This window comes from Tenrec ecaudatus, chromosome X (assembly GCF_050624435.1).
Source record: "Tenrec ecaudatus isolate mTenEca1 chromosome X, mTenEca1.hap1, whole genome shotgun sequence".
NCBI classification, from domain to species: domain Eukaryota; kingdom Metazoa; phylum Chordata; class Mammalia; order Afrosoricida; family Tenrecidae; genus Tenrec; species Tenrec ecaudatus.
The window spans coordinates 121,377,720-121,404,904 of NC_134548.1; the positions used below are offsets into that span (position 1 = coordinate 121,377,720).

General features: G+C 42.2%; 1 protein-coding gene and 1 pseudogene across 1 annotated transcript in view; both read left to right on the forward strand.

Moving 5' to 3' along the window:
• The window catches only part of COL4A6 (collagen type IV alpha 6 chain), a 392,858-nt gene that overhangs the window by 192,818 nt on the left and 172,855 nt on the right, over positions 1 to 27,185 (forward strand). The window lies entirely within an intron of this gene.
• LOC142434152 (proteasome subunit beta type-3 pseudogene) lies at positions 17,691 to 18,274 on the forward strand (annotated as a pseudogene).

Consider the following 27,185-nt stretch of genomic DNA (forward strand, 5'->3'; position numbering starts at 1 on the left):
TGGCCAGCTATTCTTATTTCCCAGAATTCTATATTGTTGCTGGTAGGTACCATCAAGTTGGTCCTACTCATAGAGGTCCCAGGTCCAAGAGAATGAAACACTGCCCAGTCCTCCACCACCCTCACAATTGTGGTTATATTTGAGCCCATTGTTGCAGCCACATGTCAAAGATCTTCCTCCTTTTCGCTAACCCTCCACGTTACCAAGGCTGATGTCCTTCTCCAGGAACTGGTCTCTGATGACAACATGTCCAAAGTGTGTAAGATGAAGTCTCTCCATCCTCGCTTGTAAGGAGCATTCTAGCTGTTCTTCATCCAACACAGAATTGCCTGTTCTTCTGGAAGTTCGTGGTACTTTCAATATTCTGAGCCAACATTATATTTCAAAAGCATCGATTCCTCTTTGGGGTTCCTTATTCAGCGTCCAATTTTCATATGCTTATAAGGCAATTGAAAATACCATGACTTGGGTCAAGGTGCTCAGAAAAAGGTAGGACCAATTGCCATCTTGGTAGTACTCTTAGTGCAGTGGTTAGAACATGGTCTTTGGAATCAGATAGACAAATCTTTTAAAATCTGGCATTACCCTTCACTAGGTGTGTAATCTTTGCCCAGCAATTCTCAACCTGGGGCAGTCTTGCCTCCAAGGGAACATTTGACCATGTCGGGAGACATTTTTGGTTCTCATAACTAGAAGAAGAAGGATGCTACACGTATCGAGTGGATAGGATGCATCTCAACATCCTGTCATGAATAGCACAGCCTCCCGCAACCTAGAAATCACTAGGCAAAAATGTCAGTAGTGCCAATGTTGAAACAAATGACATAATACATTAGACAAATGACATAAGCGTTTCTTAGCTTCAGTTTCCTAATATATGACTTGAGTGTAATAGTACCTTACTTCCGGAGGTGATATAAAAGGCCAATCTGTATAAAACAGTAATGCTCCATTAATTCCTGGATGTTAGCACCATCAGCCCCTTGATCCCACCTACTCCTCCACTTCTAGTCCTGCTTCTCTGCCTTTCTTACAGCAAATCACCTGGATCTACTTGATACTCAAAATGTCTACTTCACCCATTCACTGTTGAACCTACTCCAATCAGGCTTTCGTTGCAACTACCCTTATTTGATAAAGGTCACCGGTAACATCCACATTGTTAGTGCCAACGCCCATTTCTCGGTCCTCATATTACTTGATTTGCCACTAACCTTCACGATAACATTTCACTCCTTTCTGGAAAAACTTTCTGTAGTTGACAACCTGGATACCCTTCCTTTGATTTTCCTCCTATCATGATGGATCAACCATACAAAAAATAGAAACCCACTGCCACAAAGTGAATTCTGACTCATAACGACCCCATATAGGGTTTCCAAGACTTTAAATCTTTACGAGATCCCATAGCTGCAATTTGCAGCTGAGGAGCTCCTGGTGGGTTTGCACCATCAACCCTGTGATTAGCAGTCCAAAGCTTTCTAGACAGTACCACAGGGCTCCCTTCTTGATGGATAAAACTTCTCAATATCCTTTGCTATAAGCAGTCAGGGAAGTGGTTTGATCATTTTTGTTGACTGAAGGAATGAATAAACAAATCTACCAATCAATAATATTTGTTTGCAGAGGATTAAATGAGATAATATATGGAAAGCTGCATACATTATGCTTAGCGCACTGTACATGTTCAATACAGCCACTATCTCCCTACTTCAGCTGCTACCATTGATCTTAGTGCTCTTGTCATTGTCATTGTTATTATTTTCCCCAACTGGACTGTGAGGTGCTTGATAATAGGAATACTGTTCCGTTTGTCTCGATTCTCCCATAAAAAGAGCTTTATTAATCAAAGACTGCACATCTGAGGGGGCTTCAAAAAGTTCGCGGAGAAAAAAATGAAATGGAAAAATAATGAAAAATGTCCACGAATTTTTGAAGTCCCCTCCTGTACCCAGCTTACAAACTGGAGCAAAGTAGTTCACTTATATGGTACCTAATAACAACAAGAATGAGTTCGAGTCTGACAACAAAGGGCATAAGCCTGAAGCAGAAACTTAGAGGTGCAAACAAGCTTGGAAGAACTTGATTAAGCCCATAGGCCAGGGATGTGAGGCTTGGGGAAATAGGCATTCAGAAGGGAGTCACACCCTATCCATTTTTACTCCCCTGTCCCTAAATGATGGGACCATAAAAGGGAGGGAGTAGTAGTTCTCAACCATTAATCATCCCCACATGCTCTCTCCCAGTTATGGGGGAGAACTGGGACTGTGGCCAAAGTGTCAGCATGAACACAGCATCTCTAGCTGTTGGGTTGGACAAAGTAATGTAAATTCACTGTTCTCACTGTACTGGTTTAACTTTATTTTTAGCCCTTTTGAACGCTGAGCAACTTTCCACACTTGATAGTTCCTACCACCATCTTCACGAATGTCCAAGTAGCATACATTTTGCCACGAGAATCTGGTTCCTCAGGGAAAAGCCATTGGAGAAAAAGCATAGTCCTCTCCTATTTTTAGAAAACTTGTGGACATTTAAAACAGCCATTTGGTGTTGCTGCTCTATTCTAACTGTATGTGATTTGTTCTAGCATGTTCTGGGCACCTTAACCTAAGTCATGGTATTTTCAATCACCTCATATACATATGAAAGTCGAACACTGGATAAGGAACCCCAGAGAAGAATCAATGCCTTTGAAATATAATGTTGGCTCAGAATATTGAAAGTACCACGAACTTCCAGAAGAACAGGCAATTCTGTGTTGGATGAAGAACAGCTAGAATGCTCCTTACAAACGAGGATGGAGAGACTTCATCTTACACACTTTGGACATGTTGTCATCAGAGACCAGTTCCTGGAGAAAGACATCAGCCTTGGTAACATGGAGGGGCAGCGAAAAGGAGGAAGACCTTTGACAAGTGACTGCAACAATGGGCTCAAATATAGCCACAATTGTGAGGGTGGCACATTGTTTTCTAGGGGTGGGGTTTTGTTTGCATCTATCATTTTTATGTCATTGACTCTTGTCACGTGTGGCATCAGATGATGGCTAGCCTGGGTAACATGCTGAGCTTCTAACCTCAAGGCCCATGGCTCAAACCCACCAGCCCCTCAGAGGGAAGACGATGGGGCTTTCTTCAGCCTCAGAAAACCCACAGGGGCAGTTAAAACTCTGTTGTGTGTGTCAGAATGGATCCAATGGCAGTGAGATAGTTTGATGAACCTTTCCTTCCCTTCTGCACACTCCAAATAAAAAGCCCACAGTGTGGACTTCAAAATCCTTCTTAAATAAAATGTAATGTTTCCAGCCCCTGCCCATCCAGAACCTACCCTCTTGCTCACTTGCCCCACAGTCCATGAGTAGTAACCAGCCTGGGCTTCAAATGGATCATCCTGCCTATAAATTGCTATATGAGACCCATCCAAGTAAGCAGACAATTTTAAATTGGGCATTCACAACTCACTAAAAAAATGTATTTTTACTCCACAAAACCCAAACCATGGCCTTCAAAGGAAATTATGGTAATATTTTGGTCAAATTACCTTTTTTATCTTTGGCCTTGAATTTGCCATTAACTCAAGGATCTTCTAAAAGTCACCTTTGTTTCTACATTTCACATGAGTGTGTGTGTGCGTTTGCAGTCCTGTTTGTTTTTGTTGTTTTGTTTTTTAAGCCTTTTTCAAAAGCAAAACTCACTGCCATCAAGTGTATGTTTCTAAATTTATACATATATATATATATATATATATATATATATATATACATATAGGTATGTGTGTGTATGTGTATAGATATAGATATAGATAGCCCTATTTGTTTGTTTATGTTGTTGTTGTTTTTCAGGCCTTTACCAGAACCCAAAACTTACTGTCATCAAGTGGATGTTGACTCATCATGACTCTATAGGGCAGGGTAGAACTGCCCCTGTGGGTTTCTGACACTGTCACGGTTTACCATCGTGGAAGGTCTTGTCTTTCTCTCATGGAACACCTGGTATTTCAAACTGCTTACCTTGAGGCTACCAGCCTAATGTGTAACCAATAATGCCACTAGGGCTCCTTTAGGCCTTTAAGTATGTGCTTAATAAATATACAAGTGACAGAGAGGCCACCATGATTTTCAAGCTGACTGTTTTGGCAGTTGTACTATGATTTCTCAAAGATCCTCCAATATCCATCTGGACTCACAAAACTCCCAGGCTCCTGGAAGAAGTGTTGATAGAACCCAAGGGGGGAGTTGTAATTCATTCTGGAATGGTGACCCAGCTGCCTAAGTCCCCAGAGCCTCCAGTAGATGCCAAATTGAGTTCCCAGCCTAGTAATCCCATCTGTGATCTGTATGTACCCAGAAACCTCCTGCTTATCCTTTCCTCCTTATTAATGTGCTCTCAGACACATATTTTCTTTACCAAGAAACAGTGATTGCTTGCAATACTGTTTGAGATAATGATCCTCATCTTCTTTGTCACCATCATCCTCATAAAAAGCGATAAGGTTAGCACATAACAATGGAAGTGTAATAATCACAGAATTAAATGTTATCCTTTCTCAAGTACTGACACTATGCCATGGATTTTATATGGATTGTCTCTAATTTTTCAATTTGAGATATAATTAACCTATGGAAAATTCATCCTTTGAAAGTTTTCAGTATGCTCAAAAGGTTATGCACCTATCACCACTGTTTAATTTTAGAACATTTGCACCTCCCTGTCTCAGTTCAGTTTTGCTGTAGCCCTAAGGAGCACTGGTAGCAAAAATGGTTATGCGCTCAACTGCTAACTGAAAGACTGGGGTTTCAAATACACCCAGCAGTTCCCCAGGAGACAACCCTGGCAGTCTGTTCCCAAAGAGGTGATGTAGTGTCACCATAGTGTCTGGAAGACACTATGCGGCAGTTTGACTCTGTCAGAACTGATTCAATGGCACTTAACAACAACCACCTGAAGAGTACGTATTTTAAACCACAGTTTAGAGATGAAGAAACGACAATGAAGAGAAGTTCAAGGATGTGCCAAGTGTCCCCAGCATAATTAGTGGTGGAACTGAGATTCAAAAGCAGAGTTCTCTCATCCCCACGTCCATGTATCTCATTGCTTTGTGCCACCTGTATTTTCTTTTATTTTTGTCACAGTCCATTACAATATTGATGAATAGGAAAAGCAGAGGGAAACCTGTCATTTTCCTATTTCTCTCTAACACTTCCTGCCCTCTTCCTCTCTTTCCCTCAAGGGATCAATCTGTGCCCTTAGCAAGGACCCTTCTGCCCATATCTCCCCCTGCCTGGCACACACCGTTCCCCTCTTAAAAATCTGATCTCAACTCATGATATTTACATGGAACGTCTGAAAAGCCTTTACACTGTTGTTACACTTTTTTTCTGATTGGCTTTTGCTTATTAGTAAACCATTATTTACATACCCACTTTCCGTAGAGTTAATTCGGACTCATCGTGACCGCTTGTGTATCAGAAAAGAACTGTCCTCCAAGGGCTTTCAATGTCTGTGGCCATTCATAAATAGATTGCCAGATCTTTCTTCCAAGGAGTCTGTGGGTGAAATCACATTGCCCAAATTTTCGGATAGCCACAGCCTATCATGTTAACCCATTATACAACCTATTTTAACATAGTACTAAAAACAGAATTTCGACATCTAACTTGGGTTTTAATATATTTAACATGGGCAGATATATTCCCCTGGGCAGTTATCCCTGAAAAGTCCTCGTTCCCTTGGATTCCTAATGGAACTAATAATAGAACATATGCCGAAGAGCTGGTGTTGATGGATAAATGAAATAAACATGCTAAATGTTTTATGTACAGCCTTGAAATAGAGTGTCTCACTCACTGCCATCAGGTCGATTCCAGCTCAGTGACCCTATAGGACAGGGTAGAACTCCCTCTGTGGATTTCCAAGACTGTAACTCTTTGGGGGAGTAGAAAGCCCCACATTTCTTCCGTGGTTTCAAACTGAAACCTTGAGGAGGAAGAGTATGTACATGCTCAATACATGGCAATAGTTCTTGTCATGGCATCAGTAGATGGGTACAATGGGGACCTATAGAACAGCCATCAAGTCATATGCCCTAGATTTTGCCGCAATAGCCTGCCCATAAGGCAAGCTTTGATAAAAAGCTTTGATTAAAGCAGGGAATTCCCTGAAACTCTGCCAGGTGGTTAAATCACATTAAATAGTTCCTCTGAATTCTTTCCAGTTTAATCTACTAAAAGCATACTGATCACTTTGAGCATTAAATTGCTGGCTGTGTTCCTTGTATCATTTCTCTCTTTAAGAATCTGCAGTGACTCCTCTCTTGCCATCAAAAAGCAAAACCTCACTTGATCTGTAGGCTACTTAGCAAAATCATTTTCCAGGTTGGGGGTGATCTACCCAAGAAGCTCTAGATCAGTTGCCCTGGTCAACCCAGGTGGTTGAGTGGAAACAAAAAACCCCAATGTAGGTTAGAGCATAACCCTTAAGCTATTTTAGAGTTAGCAGGTAACAAGCGGTCATGTGGAATAAATTTTTCAAGGCAAGTTGATCATTTTTGGGTTTTAACAGATTTCAGCCACCTTGCTAATGTGGATTGCCAGGTCTTTCTTCTGAGTCACTCCAGCGTGGACTCAAATGGTCGACCTCTTGATTAACAACCCAGTGACTCCTAATATTAGTAATATTATTGTACTGTTACATCAAGTTAATTCCAGCTTATATTAGCCCTATATGACAGAGTAGAGTAGAACTGCTCTATAGGGTTCTCCAGGCTGTCATCTTTATAAGAAGAAGGAGATCTGGTAGTATAGTGGTTATACGTTGGGCTGCCATCTGCAAAACCAGCAATTCCAAACCACCAACTTGCTCCATGAGAGAAAGATGGGGCTTTCTACTCCTTTAAAGAGTGAATGGCTCAGAAACTCACAGGAAGCAGTTCTACCCTCTCCCACAGGTTCTTTAGGAGTCAACATCGACTCAATGACAGGGAGTTGGGTTTGGGGATCTTAATAAGAACTTAATAATAAAATAGCCAGCTCTTTACTCCTAGGGTTTGAACTGGTGACCTTTTGGTTAATAGCGAAGTGCATAACTGTTGCACCAGCAAAGCTTCTAAAATAAACCAACCCTACTTCCAGTAAGTCCATTCCAACTCACGGCAACCTCTATAGTGTTTCTGAGCTTGTCAATTTTTTTTATGGGAGCATATAGCCTCATCTTTCTTCCAAAGAGCCAATGAGGGGTTTGAACTGAGTTACCCAACGCTTACTGGACAGTGCCACCAGGGCTCCTTCTTTCTGAAAAAATCCAAACTCCCTGCCATTCAGTCCATCCTGACTCGTAGTGCCTCTATAGGACGTGATAGAACCACCCCTGTGGATCTACGAAGTTATTACATTCATGAAAGCAGAAATTTAATTCCTGTGACCAGAAAGCCTCATCTTTCTCCCACAGATAGGCTGCTGGTTTAGAACTGCTGACCTTGGGGCTAGTAGCCCAACGCATAACCCACCTTACCAATGGCGTGCTTTACTCTCTTAAAAAGTTGCCATTGATGATTTACTGCATGGAGCCCTGCAGGTGCTATGCACTGGGCATTGCTCTGAATCAGAATCAACTCAATGCATTTTGCTCAGGGCTTTGTTTGCAAACAAATGTTTGGCTCTTTTAATCCTTGCAATAGTCTCTTGAAGGTAAGTATAGTATTATCCCTGCCATTTTTTTTACAAATGAAAAAACTCAGGATGGCATACTTTAAAAGTAAAAGAGCTGGGTTGTAAAGCCAGATCTGTTTATCTGGCTCCAACACACATGCCCTCAACCACTATCACAAAGCCTCCCCAAACACTAAAGGGCTGCTAGAAGCCACAAGCCACACATTTGGCTCCTGAGACACAGACCCCTGAGTCTTAGCAACAAAGCTAATTTTCTGTTTAGCCAGTTATTGGAGTGACCGTGGTCTTCCAGTGTGTGGTAGCAAGAGTCCTAAGGTAAGGCTGAGATCACTGATGAAGGGCAAAGACTAATTCTGAGTGAGATTGTAGCATATTACTGCAGTGATTGGGTGGTTTTTATTCTCTGGCAATTGTTTATTACTTTATATTGCAGGTGTGTCCCAGGAGACCTTGTGGTATGGTGGGTTATGAGTTGGGCTGTGACCTGAAAGGTCAACAGTTCAAAACCTCCAGCCACATCTACGGAGAAATATGAGACTTTTGTTAAGAGTGAAGAGTCTGGGAAACCCACAAAGGCAGTTCTACTCTGTTCTATTGGGTATCCATGAGTTGGAATTGATGCAACAGCAGTGAATGTGTGAGTGATCGATGTGTTCTGGAAAATTTGGTGACTGCTTACTTATTCTACTTCTTAGTGGTCACAAATAGAATAACAGCTTCTGTCATTCTACATTGATACGGATATTGTCTCCTTCTCCTGGTTGAATGTCGCTAGGTGGTACAAATGGCTTCTTCTCTGCTACTGACCAATAGTTCAAATCCACCACACACATCTTGGAATAAAGACCTGCTTCTATACAGATTGCTTCTATACAGCAGGTGATCTGCTTCTATACAGATTGCAACCCCAAACTCTCCAGCATCAAGTCCAAGGAAACTTCATGGAGCTCAGTTCTTCTCTGTAACGTATACGGTTGCCATGAGTCAGCATTAACTGGACAGCAAAAGATCTGGTTATACTTGATCCACAAGGGAAAAGGCCAGAAGCAACAGGCAATGACTCTCCTTTGAAGAGCTGACATTCTTCTAAAGGAGTGGCCGCTTTTCAAGGATGGTCTCAGAAGACTACAGAAATAACATTAGCAGGAAAGAAAAAAAAATCACAGGAGAGAAGACAGTGTTAAGTGGGTGGTTTGTTGGAAACCACATTGGTCTTTCTGGAGGATGGAGATATGCTGTGAGCTACCACAGAATGTGTTTGCTACTCTGGTGGCCAGTCCTGGTGGATTAGTTGAGCTGTACCAGCAGCTCCAAGGGAGAAAGATGAGTCTTTCAACTCCTGTGAAGCATTAAAGTCTTGGAAATCCACATGGGGTAATTCTACCGTGTCCTATATGTAGTGTCCCTAGGAGTCTGAAATAACTCGATGGCAATGTGTTTGTTTGTGTGACGGCCAGTGTGGGAGAAAGATGGGGCTTTCTATTCTCATAAAGATCGACAGCCTCCGAAACCCACAGGGGCAGTTCTACTGTGTCCTATAAAGTTGTTTTACGTCAGAACTGACTGGATGGCAGTGAGTTTTGACAGTCATGAATCACCAGTGGACACAGAACCATGATGATACTGTTGGATAAGCATTGGATTGCTAACAGCAAAGTCAGTGGTTCAAAACCACCAGTCAATCCTCAGGAGAATGATGAAGCTGTCTGCTCTTATAAAGATTGACGAAGTATTGGAAAGCGTCTATAGGGTTTGTAGGAGTTGGTAACGACTTGATGGCAGTAGGTTTGAGTTTAGAGACCAGCGGTAGGGGGAAAGAACAAGGATATAAGAGTGGCCTACTTTGTACTCTAAAAATAATCCTGGGAGTGGCATCCAAAGAAGACAACTTCCCGAAGAACAGTGTTAAGATTAGAGATACATTTCAGACCAAGGAGAGCATATCAAAGAAATTAAGAGTAGAACTGCATTTTTTTAAACATTGGCAAAGATAAAAACAAGAGTGCTATAATAATTCTAAAGTATAAAATTCAGCCATAAGTTTTATAATGATTATAAAAGGGAATTCTGGTATATCATCTTATTATCTAAATCCAAAATGTCACCTACAATAAACAATACACTACACATTTATTAAACATTTCATTAACAACGTTGTTCATGTCCTTAGAGGGATGCTTTACAAAGCCTTCCAAAGTAATCTAAGCTCTCTACAGAACCAGTTATAAAAGACGACTCCATAATCATTGAGATACGGCTCAAACCATTTCCAAAGGTGTTTCCAAAATTAATACTGGCAGCTTCCCTACCAAATTAATCCTCTCTGCATTTTGGCCATGTGTATCAGTAGCCTTAAAATGTTTTATGGCCTTTGACCTAGTAATTCTAAAGAACTTTATTAAGGGAATAAGCAAAGCAGTTTAAAAAGCTTTATGTAAGGATATTCATAAGAGCCTTGTGTATAATAGTTTTCTTTAAATAGCAAAACTCAGAGGTCTTCGATAAAGAATTATGTTATGCCTCTTGGAGTGGACTATCATGTATCCATTAAAACATTCTTTGAAGAATGTTTAGTGACCTGGGAGGGTGCTTCTGATACAATGTTAAGTGAGAAATATGGGAAATGAGTATTTATACAGTATGATCACAATTTGATAGTATTTTTAAGAAGACTGAAAGGACATACCCACCAAAAGTTATCACCAGAAGGGAGAGGCCGCTGCTCTCATAAAGGGTTCCAGTCTCGGGGACTCAGAGGGGCAGTTCCACTCTGTCCCACACCATCGACTCCATGGCAGTGAGCTATCACCAGGAAGTAGGGTAATTAGAAAAATCTTTGGAGGGACAGAAGAATACAAGCCTACAAAGTGGACTAAGAATGTATCTGTTAAAATAGTGTTAATGAGAGCTGAGGGCAGGAGGTAATTGGAGCTAGGTAGGTCTTCTTGAAGAGAGGCCTGGCTCTGTTCTGTGAAGGCCAGTGACTCAAGTAGGGACACCAAGAGGCTGCTGAGCATGTGACACTTTCCCTGATTAATCTGGGGAAAGTCCTAGGAAAACTGGGATGAATGGGTCACCGCAGAAGCAAATCACAGGAGGGGGCTTCAAAACACTCTTGGGGAAATCCCATTATTTCTTCATTCCATTTTTCCATGAACATTTTGAAACCTCCCTTGCATTTCAGTTGGAAGTTTATGATGTTCCGATTTAACTCACATTTTTGGCAAATGAAGAAACTGAGACGGAGAGATAGTAGTACAGTCAGTGCCCAGGTCACATAGGTAGTCTAGGACTCAACTGGGAGTTCAAAGGAATTCGTTCTACTCCTTGTGTGCCTTTGCTTATTATGAAGACACTTAATATAAGGCTTAGTTACTGATAAGATATGCTTATCTTGCTCACAAGGTATATATGCAGACTACTTCATTAATTCACACATACGAGAGAATGATCAGTAACAATAAACCAGCACTGGCCTTGTATTACAAGGAGCCCTGGTGGCGCTGTTGGGTTAGTGTTGGACTGCAAAAACTCAAGGTTGACTGTTCACACTCGCCAGCTACTAGTCCAGAAAAAGATGAGACCATTTGCTCTCGTGAAGATTTACAGTTCAGAAACCCCATAAACTCGAGAGTCCCAGTGAGTCAGAATGGACTGAATGGCAGTGAGATCTTTTGCTTTGCTTTGGTGTCATGTACTGCATGCCTTTGGTCACAGTACTAATATTAGGGGAGCAATTGATTCTTCCAATCTCATAAAATTGTATGAGGATTAAATGAGATTACATGTCTAAATAAATGAATACAGTGCTTGTCTGCTAGAAACTCACTCACTGCCATCGAGTCAATTCTGACTCATAGCAACCCTAAAGGACAGAGTAGAACTGCCCCTGTGGGTTTCTGAGACTGAAACTGTTTTGGGGAGGAAAAAAACTCAGTGTTCCTGGCACAGGGAAAGCCAGTAGTTTCGAACTGGTGACTTTACAGTTAGCCACTACATCACCAGGGCTCCTCCTACCTGGCTTTGATGATTATATGTGATTGCCTCAGTTTGGGACTATAGATGTTCAAAGTTCCAGTACCTCCTAATAACAATCCTATGAAATGGCTTTTTCTAGTCATACTTGTATTTTACAGTGAAGACCACTGTGGCTGAGAGAAGTTAAGCACCTTGCTTAAAGTCTAAACATCTATTAAGTCAAAGGGCTATTTCTACCCTGGTCCAGCACTCTTTTCCACTTCATTAAATTGGCTCCCACTGAAAAGTCTTTTTTGAATATATGGAGCAAAACCAACCCCCCCCTTCTTTTGTACTGTAGATGAACTTTTTCTTATCTAACTTTTCAGTTTAATCAATGTTTACTCTCCTTGGCTAAGTAAAAGCCACTGGGAAACTTTCTATGAGATATTTTGTTAGCAACCCCCTGAGAACTTCAGGAACCTCTAGAAAGACTAAAACACACGGACCGTGCCTTCAGATCGCCCTTCACAGGGTGGGAGTTAACATCAGGGGTGAGCCACTAAATACTTAGCCACTGGGAGGCCTGCTGACGCAGTGGGTTAACCATTGCACTGCTAACTGAAAGATCGGTGGTTGAAATCCACCAGCCACACCATGGGAGAAGGATGAGACAGTCTATTTCTTTTTTTGTAAATCATTTTTTGGGGCTTCATACAACTCTTAGCAAAATCCATACATACATCAGTTGTGTCAAGCACATCTGTACATTTATTGCCCTCATCATTCTCAAAACATTTGCTCTCCACTTAAGCCCTTGGCATCAGCTCCTCATTCTTCCCCCTGCCTTCCCGCTCCCCCTTCCCCCCTCCCTCATGAGCCCTTGATAATTTATAAGTTCTTATTTTGTCATATCTTACACTGTCTGACATCTCCCTTCACCCACTTTTCTGTTGTCCATCCCCAGGAAGGAGGTTATATGTAAATCCTTGTAATTGCTTCCCCGTTTCCACCCCACCCTCCCTCCACCCTCCTATTATCACCACTCTCACCATTTGTCCTGAAGGGATAATCTGTCCTGGATTACCTGTGTTTCCAGTTGTTATCTTTGCCAGCATGCATACTCTGAACTAGGCAGATTTGTAAGGTAGAATTGGGATCATGATAGTGGGGGGGAGGAACCACTTAGGAAGTAGAGGAAAGTTGTATTTTTCATCGTTGCTACACTGCACCTTGGCTGGCTCATCTCCTCTGAACGACCCTTCTGTAAAGTGATATCCAATTGCCTACAGATAGGCCTTGGGTCCCCACTCTGTACTCCCCCTTATTCATAATGATATGATTTTTTTGTTCTTTGATGCCTAATACCTGATCCCTTCGACACCTCGTGATCACACAGGCTGGTGTGCTTCTTCCATGTGGGCTTTTTTGCCTCTAAGCTAGATGGCCGCTTGTTTGCCTTCAAGCCTTTAAGACCCTAGATGCTATATCTTTTGATAGCCAGGCACCATCGGCTTTCTTCACCACATTTGAATATTCACCCATTTGTCTTCAGTGATTGTGTTGGGAAGGTGAGCATCATAGAATGCCAATTTAATAGAACAATATTTTTGCGTTGAGGGAGTACTTGAGTGGAGGCCCAATGTCCATCTGCTACCTTAATACTAAACCTATAAATATATGCACATATATGTATTTCCCCATCCTCATATATAAATATACTTACATATGTACATGTCTTTATTTAAACCTCAATAAATGCCTTTTGCCTCCTAGCTCTTTCTTCTATTTCCTTTGACTTTCCTCTTGTCCCACTATCATGCTCAGCCTTCATTTGGGTTTCACTAATTCCTCTCGGTTACATTACCCTTGATCACACCCTACCAGGCCTCCTACACCCTCCTCACCACCAATTTGGATCACTTGTTGTTCCCTTGTCCCTGGGTTTGTTAACACCACTTCCTTTCCCCCACCTTCCCCTCTCCCATGTCCCCCAAACTGTCGATCTCATTTTTTCTCCTCCACATTGTCCAGCCTATCTTATTTAGACAAACCTGCAGAGATAATAACATGTACAAAAACAAGACAGAGCAAAACAAAGCAACAAAAGAAAACAAAACAACAACAAGAAAAAGCCTGTGACAAAAAGAAAAAAGGAAAAGAAAAATTTGCAGTTAGTTCAAGGACTGTTTGTTGGCCTTTAGGAGTGTTTTCCAGTTGCATCTGATGGGGTGTCAAGCCCTGGCCCCAAAGTCTATTTTTAGTATTCCCTGGGGACTTTGTTGCTCTGTTCCCCTTGTTGTTCTGTTGCATGCCCTTAGTGTTTTGCCTCCATGTGGTGGGATCAGATCGGGTGCAATTCCCACACTGTGTCTCCAGTGTTGTCCCCTGTGGGGCTATGGGTCAGTGTGGGATGTCATGAGACAGTCTATTTCTATGAAAATTGGCACCCTCAGAAATCTCAGAGAGCAGTTCTGTTCTGCTCCATTGGATTGCTGTAAGATGGAGTCATCTCTAAGGCAATGGGTTTTTGGTGGTTTTGTTTGTTTTTTTATTTAGTATTTACCAATAGTTCTGGTATCTCTGACAGGTTCCCATGTTGCACAAGCTCCAGCTTTCACAGGTTTTGTTATACAATGGTAGTTGGAAATCAACCACAGTGGGAATATTTATAGCCATATAGTATTCATAGCGACCATATAGGACAGGTAGAACTGCCCCTGTGAGTTTCTGAAACTGTAACTATGAGAGTAGAAAGCTCCATCATTCTTCTACGGAGAGGCTGGTGGTTTCGAACTGCTGATCTTGCAGTTAGCAGCCTAATGCATAACCACTATACCAGCAAGGCACCTCAGAATGAGCCCAATCAAGGGAAGATCCAGAAAGTGAAGGAGCTAGCTGCTCCTAGCAAGTGCAGATCTTGCCCCTCATAAGACATCTCTATAAAGCTAAAGCTAGGCCCCACAATAGTGGCTAGAGAATTGTTTTTAATTTGGCTCAGCTTCATTTTCCTACCAACCTTTCATTTTGAAGAAAGCGGCATAACTTCTGAAAAGTTGTAAGAGCAGTACATTTAACCTCAGTCCATAAGTATTTAATATTTTCCTACATTTGTTTCCTTTGTCTCTGTTCATATATTGTTCTAAGTAATTTGAGAAACACACAATTAACTCAGTAATGGTTGATTCTTTTACTCCTGAATACTTGAGTATGAATCTCCTAAGAGCAAGGGCACTTGCGTGTGTAACTACAATGTAATCATCACACTAAAGAAGTGTAACATTGATACAATCTCAAAAAACTCACTACCGAGTTATTTCTGACTCACAGCGACCCTATAGGGTAAAGTAGAACTTTCCCTATGACTTTTTGATGCTCTAACTCCTTAGAGGAATAGAAAGCCTCATGTTTCTCCCACAAAATGGAAGGGGCTGGTGGTTTCACACTGGCGACCTTGGAGTTAGCAGCCCAACTCGTAATCCACTACACCACAACTCCTCAATTGTCCCTCTAATGTCTTTCTAGGTTGGCTCTTTGGGTCTGTGACCAGAATAAAGGATTATGCATTGAACTTGAATTTCACTGTAAGTCTTTTGGGTTTACTTTAATGTAGAACAGTTATCCAGATCTCATGTTCTTATTTTTTCACAATTGCCTTTAAAAATATTTTTATTTCAAATTATGTGAAGGCTTACAAGGCATTTCATTAGTTACATGTTCAATAGCTCATCAAACCTCACATTGTCTTTCCCTGCTTCCATCAGTCCTTGTCCCCATCTCCCTCTTCCAGATATTGTTTTCCCTTCACCCATTTCCCCTCCAGTCTGTTGCTTCCTCTCCATTCCCTTCTCACTCCTGGTTTCAAAACTTGTTTATTTTAGTGTGAAACATTTGTCTTGATTTTTTTTTAATAACAGCGGTCTCATACAGTTTTGCCCCTTGGTGCTTTGAGTACATTTGACTCAGCTAATGGCCTCTAGGTACATCTATGTTGGGAAGTATTTCACAGATTCATTCTTATTTTTTAGTGTTGCAAAGCATGCCATTCTGTGCACAAATCAAAGTTTATTATTCTTTTCTTCCAACGATGGACATTAAGGTTGTTTCCATCCTTTTGCTGTTTTGAATCGTGCTGCAGTGAACATGAGTGTACATCTATCTGGCCTATTCACAGCTCTTAAGTTTTTTAAGGTATTTATCAAGTAGAGGGATTGCTGGGCCATATGGGATTTCTAATCAATGCCAGGGTGAAGTGCTTTCTCATAATTATTTTGATTGACATCACTTGTCTGATGATCTCGAGCATTTCTTCATGTGTTTGTTGGCTGCCTTTATGTCTTCTTTGGTCAACTGTCCCTTTAATATCCACAATTGGCATTGTTGAAGAGTCCAAAGCCGTTTTTTTCCCCAGAATTTTCCTCTATTAGGATTTGTCTAATAATTCCTTAAGGAGCCCTGGTGACACTTAAGGAATTATTAAGTGCCTTAAATTGCGTTGGACTGCTAACCACAGGTCAATGGTTCAAACACCCAGCCTCACCACCGGGAGACAGAAGAGGCTATATGCTCCTGCAAAGACGTATCACCTTGGAAACCCTCTACAGGGCTTCTATGAATAGAAAACAACTGAATGGGTTTGTTTGAAGTTTGGAAGTACTGTTTCTGTGTGCCTCGTATATTCATTTTCAGCATTTTCATCGGCTACAATGTGATATCTTCCGTGTCTCTTTGGCTGACCCTTGATCCCTCAGGAGGAGCATGATGTTGTTTTATCCTTTATTAGTATTAGTATACTCAAAATGCACAGCCATGGAGCCCATTCCTGGATGGCAGGTAGAACTACCCCTGTGAGTTTCTGAGACGGTCACTGTTTTCATCTTTCTCCCAAGGAGATCCCGTTGGATTCGACCTGCTCCCCTTGTGCTTATCAGGCAAACACGTAATCCACCAGACCACAGGCCTCCTCGCCATTGGTATAGTTTGTTAAGCTTAATCATTTGGTTGGCGTGACGTCCAACAGATTTTTCCCTTGCCATCGTACTAGAAAAACTGCATTTATGTGACTATCCCCTTTAGGCTGAAGTGTAAATTACTTGGTTCACTGCAGAGTCAATGGTTAAAAAGGCATTATCCCTAATTAAAAGAGAAAAAAAGGGGGGGGGGATCAGCTGGTACTAAGCCTCTTAGCCAGACTCCTGAGCTATTCACATGACAAGGGACCTTTAGGGTTCCTTATCTAAACGGTGCACTTCTAGTGAAGGATTGAGGAGTCCCTGGGGGCCAAGTGCTTATGAGTGGGGCTGCAATCTTCAAGGTCAGCGGTTTGAAACCACCGACTGTTTCGACGGTTTTGGGGAAGAGACAGGGTTTTCTACTCCGGTGCAGAGTTCCAGCCTTGGAATTCCGCAGGGACACTTCTCCCCTGCCCTACAGAGTCTCTATAAATCGGCACCGACTCCATGGCAGTGATCGCGTTGTCTTTCTGTTTGTTTGTTTTTTTTAGTATTTTTGAGTGGAGGATTATTCCCCAGTGAATCCCTACCTGTATCCTCAGAACTTAATCCAGTGCCGTGGCTGTAGTAGATGCTCAGGAAGTGTGGAGAATAAATTGCTGTGCAGTTGGAACTGCTGTCTCCACAAACGAGAATTAATCACACTAAGTGGAACATGTCCTTTAGTCAACTGGCACCAGCTGGGATTGATTTGGCTGCTTTCGCACATACTTGCCATGGCAATGACAAGAGCTTTCCGTTTTCTTCCAGGTATTGGACATGACTCAGATACTATTTAAGTCTCTGGCAGTGCTAAAGATCTTAGCTTCTCCATATTAAAATCAGAGCCTATTCTATTCAGGGTCAACCCTGCATTTGTTGTTAGCATTAGAATTGGTGGCAAATGACAGAAAACTCACAGATTACAATGACTCACACAATATAATCATTTCTTTCTCGCTGATGGAAAAATCCCCCTTTCTGGCCATACTGGAGTAACAGAGACAAGATTTCCCCTCCTGTCTGAAACAACTGAGAAAGGCAATTAGGCAGAGTCTGGCTTCTATACTGCAAGCATGTCATAGAATGAAGGGCCCATCGTGACCATGAAAGGGAAGAGTTGTGTGGCCATTGTGGTCAACAGGCACTTCAGTGTTCCAGGTGACCACAGTCTTTCAGAAAGTCTTTCCCAAGAGTGACCGTGTGTGCCTTGGGCTGGCAGGGCTCACCATGGAAGTCCAGAGTGTGGCACCTCAAGTTCCACCTGAGCCTGTAGGAACGGAAGGAAGGCCAGCGCATTAAGTCCTCTTCTCTCATGTGCACAGTGGCCAATCTCTTGTATGAGAAATTCTTTGGCCCCTGCTCCATCGAATCTATCATTGGCTGGGTTGGACTCAAAGACCTTTCATCCACTCATTTGCTCTCTGGACCTCATGGGCTGGCCCTTGTTGACTGATGACTTTGTGGTCAGTGGCATCTTCGCTGGGCAAATGTATGGCATATTTCAGCCCCTCTGGGAGCCTAACACTGATTTAAAATGATCTCCCAAGCCATGCTGAGTCCTGTGGATCAGGATGCTGTGTTCAGGATGAGAGTCATTGACCACATCCTTAAGAAGGACAAAATCACTAAGTGTACACTGAAGTCCCCACTAGACTAGACCTCTCTTCTTCCAGCGCCCCATTTTTCTTATTTCTCTGTAAGCCATTTCTTTCTTTTTTTTAATTAAGTTTTTTTTTCTTTCACACACACAAACAAGACAGAGAGAGAGAGAGAGAGAGAGAGAGAGAGAGAGAGAGAGAGAAGGAAAACATAGTCAAAATGGCAGCAATGACTTTCAGACATTTAGGGTCCTAGGCAACAAAGAACACTGACCCCATTGAAAGATGAGAAACAAATTAGGAGTGTCCTGTGATTGTCAAAACTTACTGCCTGCCTACAGAGACTTTCCAGGCAATGGAGCAATGAGTCTGAGGACACCAGGACAGCTAGAATGTGAAGGACAGAATAGTGGAGCCATAAAAGCTATTCATGAGACAGATCTCCAAAGGCCTATGAAGGGCCTGCCTGGCATCTTTGGTGGAATACTGACCAGCACATGTGTATGAGGAGACTGCCCTAGGTAGAGAAAAGAACCATTCAAAAAGAACAAGGAGCACGCTTCAGAGATCACACCAAGCTGGGAATAGTGCCTGTTTTCCCCAGCTCACGTGGAGCATGTCCTAATTCATAATACACCACATAGAGTACTCAGAGGGGTCTTACCTTGGAAGTGATGTCAAATTAGCCCTAGACTCTAAGCTCTTCAGAATCTGTCTATCAAGACTTAAAAATGAACAAGTTTTGAATGGATCAAGCTATTTCCAAGTAATTTAACTTTAACTGAGCCTCCAAACAAAGCCCAAGAACCTTTCCAGAGAAACAAAATACCCAGCACCTAACAATATAAAATTCACATCTGGCATCCAATCCAAAGTGGCTACAGATTCAAAGAGCAGAAGAGTAAAGAGGAGGAAAGAAAACAGTTTATCAAAAACTTCCCAGGTGTATAACCATTGTGGAAAGTAATATGGCCCTAGGGCAAACAACTGGGAATAGAAATTCTATAGGATCCAGTCATAGGTCTGCTGGGAGTCTGCCCTAAAGAAGTCCACACAATGAAAAAGAGGAAGATCCTGGACGAGAAGAATGGACACAGCGGGTACAACATAAGACACAGTGGCTCCAACATAAGAACCATTGTGCGGATGGTCAGGACCTGACAGATTTTGTTCTATTGTACGGAGGGTCATTGCGAGTCAGAACCCACTTGACAGCACCAACCAACAGCAACAATCCACACGTAAAAATTCATTTGAAAAAATCCCAATTCAGCCTCAAATGTTCCCAGGAAGAAGAGAAATTGCATATAACCCAGAAATCCCTCTACTCATATACAATACAGAAATAAGGAACATAGCCTGAATGCACACCCTTGTTTTTCACAATAACAAAGAGGTGGCAACAGTCTAAACGCCCATAGGTAAAAGAAGAGATAGATAAATATTGCTTCATACACACAATGGAAACTCACACATCACTGAGGAATAATCCCCAAACTGTGAAACACCTCATGACATGAACGGATTTGGAGAGCACTGTGCGGAGGGAAGTTCGTCACAAGAGGACAAATGCTGTATGCAATCTATGTTACAAAATCTAAACAATCAAGATAAGTATTGTCACACCAAAAGCAACAGACAGAGGTTTACCCAGAGGGGAAGGGAAGGGAGGAGAAGCAAGCAATAGGCTAGACATTACGCGGGTGATCATTTGGGTGAAGACAAAGATAATATCTTATAAGAAGAAGAAGGGGGGGAGGGGGAGCAAGAGAAAAAGGAGACAGGGCAAGCTATTGAGAAGTTTGATAAGTTGTTTAAGTTGCTGACCATTAAAATGATTATCAGAAATGTAAAATCACACCTAATTCACAATAAAGATGTTTATTTAAATAAGAACTTCTCAGGAATAACGGACAATAAAACTACTTGACAAGGACATTAAATCAGTTACTTAACTTTGTAAAATATGGTGAATAAACTAGAGAAAAGATTGAACATGTTAAGTACAGATATGGAAGAAGTGATAAAGACAATCTTTTTTAAAAATACTTTTATTGAGGGATATTACATCTCATCAAAATCCATACATTCCTCCAATGTGTCAAGCACATTTACACATATATCGCCATCATCATTTTCAAAGCATTCTCTTCCCACTTGAGCCCCTGATATAAGCTCCCCATTTCTTCCCCCTCCATCCCCTACCTGCCTTCCCTCATACACCCTTGATAAATTATAGATTATTTGTTCCATATCTTATATTGTCCTCCATCGCTCCTCACCCATGTTTCCATTGTTCATACCCCTGGGTATCTCTACTCTCCTTGTTGGTACTGAGGGGTTTACCTATCCTGATTCCCTGTGTTGCAGCAGGCTCTTATCTGTAGCAGTGTGCATGTTCTGGTCTAATCCAATTTGTAAGGTAGAATTGAGGACACGATAGTGGGGGGAAGAGAGCACCAATGAGCTAGAGGAAAGTTGTGTGTTTCATCGGTGCTATACTGCACACTGACTGGCTCATCTCTTCCCTGTGACTCCTCTGTGAGGGGATGTCCAATTGTCTACAGATGGGCACTGGGTCTCCACTCCATGCCCCCACCCTCCCACCATTCACATTGGGTATGATTTTGTTCTGGGAAAATACTCCATCTTTAAGAGAGCTTCTAGAGATGAAAAAAAATGCAACCCCTGAACTTATTAAAAAGTCTGTCTATGAAGTTGAAGGCCTACTGGGATGCCTCTTTGAGGGCTTATCTGGAGCTCCATGATCACCAGGGACCCAGGCTCCCTCTGCCTTTCTCCTTTTCATTGTATGGTTTCTAATCTCTGGGTCCAAATGGCTGCTCTAGTTCCAAACATCATATCCATATTCCCATTTAAAGGTACAGCTTAGAAATCACATGGCATCATTCTTGTTTACAGCCCCTTTTACCAGACCTTAGTTCCAAGGTCACACTCATCTGAAAGTGAGATCCAGAAATGTAATCTTTAATCTGCTTGATTAAATGCCCAATTGAAATGTCACTTAGTTCTATCACTTCGTGCAGGAGAGAACCTGAGCCAGTTTGACTAACATGATCCCAAGGCTTGGAATATTCAGAATGAGGCTGCACTTCAGTATTTTTGGACACCCAGAAAGTCAAGGTTGTTTAACTTCCAGCTCTCATGCCTCCATATAGCTAAGCTTTTTTCAAACAAACTGCCAGAGTTGCCCCATGTCTCCAATCACTGACACTAAGTTAGGGGTGGCACTGAACATTTTGTTTGACTTATGCCTATGTTTATCCTGGCCAAGAAACCAGGGAAACTCAACGTGTTTACACCTTATCCCTAAAGCAGTTCGCTCTCCTTCTTTCCTAATAAAGTCACAAACACCTGCAGCTGAAATCCTTCACTCTCTTTTTTTGTCTATCACAGGAGCATCCATATTGCATGGCTTATAATTGCGTACTTTCTTCCTGGTAAAGAGAGCTTTGGCACGTGATGGACATAACCACCTAACCACTCTCCAGGCTTTCTTTGGGTTTGCCAGGCCATAGAAACCAAACTCTCTGTCACTGAGTCCATGCCGACACATAGTGACCCTATAGGACAAGGTAGAACTGCCCTGGTGGGTTTCGGACACTGTAAACCTTTAGGGGAGTAGGAAATCTCATCATTCTCTCAGCGAGTGGCTGGTAGTTTCAAACTGCTTACTTTGTGGTTAGTTGTCCAACTTATAACCTGTTATACCCCCCAGGAATCCCACGGTTGGTTATACTATTCCCAAATCTTAATCACCTGGTCATTACAACCCTTGGGTTGCTCCAAATGTAGGTCGTTCTTCCAAGGATGGCCATTAGGCAAAAAGTTGCTGGGAAAGGCAGTTCGGGTTGAGGTACCACACAACCCAAAGCTTATTGGGTTGCTCACTGAGTATTCCTACAGAGCATTTTGCATTAGCTCTGTGTGCTGCCTTGAGCAACTAAGAGCAGAAAACCTGGTAGCTCTCCAGCTGCTAATGGCTTTGATTGCTTTAACAACCTTCTGCTCAGATACTACAGTGTGATCTTTCCACCCCCCTCCCATCATATAAGCTTTATTTTCACCTGTAATCATGCTAGTTCACTACCATTAACATCCCCACTATTATCATTGTTTTCACCAAGAAAGCATGATTTTTGAAATATAGCATTCCTGGTGGAGAGGTTGTATAGCAAATTAAAAACCTAGAGAAATGCCTGATTGCAACAGGCATTGATGGGACTTCCAGGGCTGATCTGGGTCCCTTATTGTAAGCTCAGGAAAAGGCTCTTGCCCTGGGGCACTCCTACCGTGAACATCTCCACCAAAGGCAAAACGGAGAAGACTGGCTAAATACAATCACTGCCATGCTAGATCCCATCTGACTGGATTTTCCAGTGAGGTATCCAGTACACCCAGAATCGGTACTTTGGGCTGCTTGGGGAAAGGTGTTTGACTTGAGAAAATTCTGTTCACCAGGTACAATTTTGTTAGCAGTAAGGCTGATATTTGGATAAAATAAAGGGTAAAGACAGAGTTGGTGTCACAGAAATGATATCTCATGGGGTTGGGTGAGTGTTTTTACATGGAGGAAAAGGACAGCGAGTGGTTAAATTGTCTTCCAAAGCAAAGTGAGAGGTAAACCTTTGCCAGGCTTCAGAGTGCGTTTGAAATGTGTTGCCTCGTGAGCTCAAAAAAGCTCCAACTTCACTGAACACATTTTGAGGAATCCTTTGTTAACCATGACTATCAAAAGCATTGGGGGCCGGGGGCGGGCACTATTAAGACTATAAATTGTAAGCTCCGGCTAGCTGAACGGTTGTCTTCCTTACCCCACTTTTATTATTACTCTTAATATTGATTTGGAAACAAAACATGCTTTGAACTGGCTTACTCCAGACCTGTAAAATATCTAGATCCAAATAGTGAATTGCCCCAGTTTGGGGTTTGGTGTGTGGTCCTTAAGAAGGAGAGCAACGAAACAAACATGGAGAATTCCAGTGACAGGAACAGAACAGGGACTTCTGCCCTGCCTGCTCAGTCTATTAGGAATGCGCAAAGGAGCCTGTGAACCAAATTATGAACAAAGGACTCAGTGAGAATTGGCTTGGCATCACAAACACCTTAACCTCGAAGCCAGGCCTAGTGAAAATCCTGAGGCAGGACTGTACTCGGAGATAACACTGACACATGCTCAGAAATCCCGATGCAGGACTCCACTCAGAGACAATCTTGAGACAGGCTGACTCAGGGCAGCAGCCCAGATAAACTGAAAGAAGCGATGTAGGAGAGACCCAAGTACGGACCAAGTAACTAACTAGAAAGTTGCTGGACCATCTGCAGAGCGGGGGTCCGTTTCCATTTGAAAGCGCCATATATTAGCTAGAAATTTTCCCCTAGCCACCGGTCCTTCTCGCCTCGTGAGTGAGACCCACTTTGCCTTTAGAGCGAAATATATATCTTATCTCTGCAGAAGGTGGTCCTTTCTCACCTGGAGAGAGGGGCCGACTTTATTCCTTTTGAAGGGACTCAAAGCTTTCATAAAACAGTGACTTAACTCTTTGCTGCTGTGTGCCCAAGTGTGTGAGCGTGGCTTATCTCTGGACACTTAGCCAAATCACATGGGTTTGGAGCTTGCTAGTTCCTCCATGGATCACAATCCGGGAACCAAACCTCACATTCACCAAGTCGTGCAAATGGACAATCCCTCTTTAACTCTTTGTATCTTACCCATGGATTTAAGTGCAAGCGCAAGAGCTGTCAGGCAGGGCAATAGAGCACTATTAGCAAATCACTCAGTATCTCAGTAAACTCTATCAAACGAACGTGCAAACATTCTTTCTCCCGCCGTATGTTGGGCTTCCTTGTCTCACTCACATTTCTCAAGTATGGCCCTCCTTCAGACCTTGACTTCTATCACTGGAACATCTTTCAAACAGCAAATTAGTATCAAACACTCTTTCTCCCCACAAAGCTCTCTCTTAAAGAGCCTCTACCTCTTTTTTCTTGGGAGCCCTTGTCTAATTCGTTCTTGTCACTCTGTGTGCCATCGTCACGGCAGATTTTAAAGGCTTTCTTAAGTGCTCCATCTATAAAGCGCTGTGTCCTGCTGTTCCCTGTAATCAAGGATGTCCGATCCTACAATGGTCAGCCTGAGGTACTGAAAGTGCCTCCCTATGACTTCTCCCCTCCTAAAACTTTAGAGGACCACCCTCTGGCCAAAGGAGGATGTTCATCTTGAGGAGCTGCCCCAGGGGAGATGTTCTCTTGGAACCAACAAGCAGGCAACACATATTGACTGAACACCTATTATATGTTCAGCACTGAGCTAGATACTAGAGTAGAAACATGAGACTGGCAAGGCCTGTCTTGGACGATGTTCCATTGTGTCCGTGGCTAAGGAAGAACTGTACTGCAGAATCTAAGGGTACACGGGCTGTCCAGTTTAAGAGCAGCGGAATGTTTGTGCCGGGAAGGATCTGTGGTAATCTATTAGTCTATTTTCAAACTGTGGGTCCTTGAACCTCCAGCGCTGCCTCTCTGCCCTCCACTCCTTTTTAACCAGTGGCACTGTTTGGGATTGCTGTAAGATTTTGCATGAACAGAGGCTCCAGGGCTTTCCATTAAGGCAAGCCATTAATCTAGTCCAACCCTTTCATGTTGTACATGAGAAAACAGAGCCGCAAACACGCAGGGGGATTTGTCTGAGGGACACAGCAAGCTGGAAGCTGGAACGCTCGGTGTCCTCATGCCCTCCGAGCGACCTGCCACCCATCAGTCTAGCAACACTCACTTCTCAAGCAGTGTCTTTTTAAAAAGGCCCCTTCTTGGATTCTGAGAGGTGTAACTAGGTTAAATCCCAGTACCTTATCATTTGGTAACCCTTTGGACACAGTTTGAGTTTGCTCGCATTGTAAATATTTTGTTTTATTTCACACTGGGGCTTATCTCTATTGCATTTTGTTACTGTTGGTAGCCTTCTTGACTACTGTTGTGCTGTTTTTCAGTATGTGAAACCCAAGGTGGGAGACTTGATAGAGACAGTAAGTGGATGAAGGGTTCCTGGGGAATCTGGCAGGGGAGGCGGTGGTGGGAATGGGAGCTCAGTTCCAGAAGGAAGAGAATGTTCTAGCACTGATTGTGGTAGCGATTGTACAACACTGCTGGAGCTGACTGAACTATTGAACTGTACAATGTCCAGATTGTATCTTAATAAAATTGTTTGTATATTTTTGAAAAGTAAATAAAAATAAAAAGACCCACTTGATTTAGGAATAGGAAACCAGTGCTTTGGGGTGGTCTGAACAAAGTGTTTCGGTCTGGAGTTTACCCAGGGTTCAGCAAAAGGAGATGGTCGTATTACTCAGCCTTCCATTTTGTGAACCGGAGTTGTCCTCATTCTTTACAAGGGGTTAAGGGTGCAATGGTGTATGGCGGACAGGGAGGTGAGGAGGGTGAGGGGAATTAGAGAGCAGAGAATGAATGTGGAAGGGGGGAGGGAGCACTAGAACTGATTGTGATGATGTATATACAGCTCTTCTTAAAAGCGAGTTAACTATGTAAGTGTATGATATGTGAATATTATATCAAGAAAAACTACTAAAAAGAAAGAAACCAACATTGATCAATGGTTACCATGGGTGAAGGAGGAAGAATTTTTGCCTGGGGAGCAGTTAGTGTATGTTAATGATGGTGGAATTATTTGGAAAAGGATCTCAATATTGGTTGTACAACATGAAGCATATGCTGAATGGCACTGAATTATGCATGTAGAAGCTGTTGGATTGGAGAATGGCTTGTTGTGTATCTTCTTGGCACAATTAGAAACTACATGAATGACAATGAGTCCAGAAAAGAAGAACATGTTCTCAGATTGATTGTGGTAATGATTGTACAACTTGTTATGGTTGAAATGTGATATATGGCTCAAGTGCCAATAAACTCTTTTAAAAAAAAGAGTATCTAGGTCTTTCAACTCACTGTGAGGATTCATTGAGACCACAAAGCCCCTGGAACATAAACCAAGAAAATCAAGCCCACTACCACTGAGTCAGTTCCGCCTCAGTGACCCCATTGGACAGAGTAGAACTGCCCCTGTGGGTTTTCAAAACCCTAATTCTTTACAATAGCAGGCTGTCATGTCTTCGTCCCATGGTGGGTGTGAATCAGCACCCTTTCGGTTCACAGCAAATACTTTAATCACAGTACCACCAGGTCTCCCCCATTTGACTCATAATAGGTGCTAAATAAACTCTTAACATTATAGCTATTTCTTGGGAACATAAAGTGGTATTTTTCAGCAATGTAGCAATGTATCATTATAAAGAAAACGGATGAGAATTTATGATTCAGAATCCAGGTCCAGAATGTCTCATGGCCTGACAGTCGCTGAATGGTAATTCAGGATGTCATTTGGTGGCGTCTCAGTACAACCTTAATTTCCCAGGGGTTGATCATTTTAGTGTGCTTCGCTGTAGAAGGGCAGAGAACTAAACAGTGAATATAGTATTGGGTTTCTTTTAAGCACAGGTCTGATAAATGCTACTCTTTTCTTTGCTTCTCAGCAACTGACTGACATAATTGGAGGATAAATTTGTCCTAAAGAATGGTTATTATTTTTATTATTATCAAGTCAGTTCTTCAGATATCACAAATGAAATCTCTTCACTTTGGAAATTTCCTCACATTCATCATTACAAAGATTCCAAATAGGAGGATCCCAATGTTTGGGAGAAGTGCCTTGGGAGGCATTATTGATGGCATTGCCTTGTATAATGGAGCATTTGCTTCCTACTTAGTGTTGGTGACTCTGGCTGGGGAATTTTCCACTACAAAGATCATGTTTGGGCCTTGACCTTCAAAGCTCCACTCATTTGTGTTCTCACACTAAGCTCAACCACACATAGTTGGTTTCCTTCTGATGTCTTATGTATTCTTCTTTGGATTTCTGATTTAGAGATTTCATTT